The sequence below is a fragment of the Thalia democratica genome, unplaced genomic scaffold (assembly GCF_965202585.1).
Source record: "Thalia democratica unplaced genomic scaffold, ktThaDemo2.hap1.1 HAP1_SCAFFOLD_447, whole genome shotgun sequence".
NCBI lineage: Eukaryota > Metazoa > Chordata > Thaliacea > Salpida > Salpidae > Thalia > Thalia democratica.
In genome coordinates, this window is record NW_028139501.1 from 65,001 (window position 1) to 68,187 (window position 3,187).

At 24.7% G+C, this 3,187-nt stretch overlaps 1 non-coding gene across 1 annotated transcript; it reads left to right on the forward strand.

The window, feature by feature from the left end:
* The first annotated feature begins 1,384 nt into the window (after nucleotides 1–1,384).
* LOC145846436 (5S ribosomal RNA) lies at nucleotides 1,385–1,503 on the forward strand. Its single transcript, XR_014370763.1, has one exon. It is a non-coding gene; the product is annotated as a 5S ribosomal RNA (ribosomal RNA).
* Nucleotides 1,504–3,187: the final 1,684 nt, after the last annotated feature.

The following is a 3,187-nucleotide window of genomic DNA, read 5'->3' on the forward strand; positions in this document are numbered from 1 at the left end:
TTTGTTTTCTTTTATACAACTAGCCACCAAATGATTAAGCCAAATAAACAAGTCATTTATTTCAAATAACATTTAAAACATAATTCTAATTTGCAAATTTTTTTAATAGATTTTAAAATGATTTATTTTTTTTATAAAAAGCTTCTACATAATTAATACATACATTTAATATAGAAAGTCAATGTCAGTCAATGATTTAAAAAAAATATTAAGCTACATTTTGTTTTGTTAGAGGGAAAGTACCAAACTACTTTGTGTTTACCAAACATTTTTAAAACATCGATGTATGTAAATTTAAGTTAAATTATGACTTAACTATTTTGTATATGCAGGTTTTTTTAACTTTGTCATCTATATTTATTTATTTTATAGCATTACAGCTCAAATATCATTATTCTATTTACTTTTCTGCAACCACAACATAAGTATTTAGTTTGTTAACATTTAATAACATGACTGTCACAATCTCAGGCCACTTGGCCTACTCAGGATTACTCTACCTAGTTTAAAAGTTGTGAAAGTATCAGGCTAACTCAGCAGGTTGGCCATTTTACCTGGAAACATAAAACAATCTGGAAAAACTTGAAGATTGAAAATTTTGGCAAAAAAAACTGGAATTTCTTGAAGTTCTAGTATAATATCCTTTACTTTGTCTTTCTGGATAAGTGCGTACTTAAGGCGTGATGCGTACCAAAAAAAGTGCGTACTTAAGCGGTAGTATACTGTATTCTATATTTATCGATAATTTAATAAATGTTTTAAAAGACTATTCTGGTTTTCCACGCTCTCTTCAAAAATGTGAGTTCTTTTAATTCTTCCACTTAATTATTCATTTTAAAGTAAAACAACTAGTTATACATATTATTATATTATAATGTATGTGTATTATATACTATTATTTTATAACATAAACATAGTTGAGTTATTAAATTAAACGTCAAATATTTTATTACCTAAAATTAAGTTAATCGTAAAATCTGATGTAGTATGAGATATTCTTTAGAAACTAGCTATAAATATTCTTGAAGTAAAACAAAACCATCTATAAATAGAACAATGAGAAATAGTAAAACAAACTAAACACAACATGTTTATTTTAACATTATTTTTTATTTAGTTTAATCACTTAATAAACTTTACTTCTAATCATAGTATTTAATATAGAATATAGTTAACAATCTTTTAAACGAAGTCTTAAATAAAGTTACAGGGAGTAATCGTAATTAAAACACCAAAAAAAAAGGTTTTAATAAAAAAAATACTTACATCAAGTTAAAATTTTATAAGGATTAATTTTAAAATATCAAATTGATTGTAAATCAAGTGCAAATAGGTTTTTTAAACAAACCGAAGGGTTTATAAAGGCTTGTAAACGCTTTCAAACGCCTACGACCATACCACACTGAGCACACCCCATCTCGTCCGATCTGGGAAGTTAAGCAGTGTCGGGCGTGGTTAGTACTTAGATGGGTGACCGCTTGGGAATACCACGTGCCGTAGGCTTTTGCTTTTTGAATTCATCTTTTTTGTACTATTTTTCTTTCTGACCTATTTATACTTATTACTCGTTTATTTACATTTCTTTAACGCTTAAAAGAAAAGTAAATTCTAGTTATTAGCAAATAAAAACGTAAGCCAATCAGATAACGTTATTTGCTGTTTAAACCAATTAGAGCGCTAAAAAAGTGGTTTGACCAGTTTGAGATATCGAAAAAATAATGGCACCATCTTGTAGAGTACAATTTTCTGAGTTAAAATTAATACAATTAGTCTTTTATACTAAAACTTAAAAGTTTTTTTGTCCAAAAACAAATAAAAGCGTGGCTACTTGAAAAATCAAACGAAAATAAATTTTGCACTTTTGTATTGTGAGTCATAATAAGTTATTTACTGTTACCAACAGATACTAGCAAAAGCTTTTTAAAGTTTTGTATTAACTTAATGTATTTGTAATTACTTTTACTTAATAGAAACTATTGAATTACGTTTACTTAGTTTACTTTTGTATGTGTATTAAATATATAGCAATTTTGTTTGAACTTAAATAAGGACTATTAAACTATTAAAAGAAAACTATCAAAGTTTACTAACTCAAAAGCTAAATCTTAGTTATATTGTTATAAGCATTTATGTTGTAATTTACTAATAACTAAATGAGTTTATTTCAAACAAAAAGAATTAAATAATGTTATGTTATGTCAAGCCTACTATATGAGGTATATAGGTATATAAGGTATACAAGCTTATGTTTGAAAGTTATAATAATTAAAATAAAAATAAATATTTAGTTGGTAAAATTTGTATGTTTTAATATGCTTTGAAATTAGAGTTAGTATAGATGTTTTTTTTTAAATATAATAAATATAAGTATTTAGTTACTAATAATAAACTAAAATACCAATTTTGTAGTTATTACAAAAAAAAAAACTTATCTTACTTAAAGTTCACTGTAATTGAAACATTATACAAAAGCTTTATAATTATAAGCTTTGAATAATTCTATTTGAATAAATAATAGATTCATAACTATATTCATGTTTGCATATTTAAATTATAAAAAGTTAGTGTTTTGTGTATTGACTTTATGATTATTTTATTTTAGTAACTGTTAGTTTTATACTTTAATAAAAGAAATATGGTTAACAAGTAAGTTAAAAATGAAAGAAGCATAAAAAAACACACTAATTAACTGCTTATTCAATAGTTTGATTATTTAATTATTTTTCTGTTATATAGTTCAATCGTATTGTATAAAAAATACAGAGGTTTAAAGTAAGTTAGAATAAAAATAAAACAAAACATATAAAATAAGCATTAGTTAAAATACATAGTTTTTTTTTCTAAGAAAATTTAATTCTTTAATAATAAGTAGTAATTTAAATAAAAAATAATACAAATAAAGTTATACAATATATATACAATAGTTTGTCAAACTAGGCAAAAAACAAACTAGGCAAAAAACCTACAAAGTAGGCCACCACTACAATCCAATGTTCCAACTGGAAATTCAATGAGATCGTTACTGTACTTGTGATGAACGTTGATAATCCCCAAGATTGTAAGTCGAAGGCCTTACCCAACCTAACCAGCGCACTGGTTTTCTTACAACTGAATTAATCAACATTTATTATTGAATATAATCATTATTGATAGATAGAGGAATGTTGACAATCAACAACAGATTGTA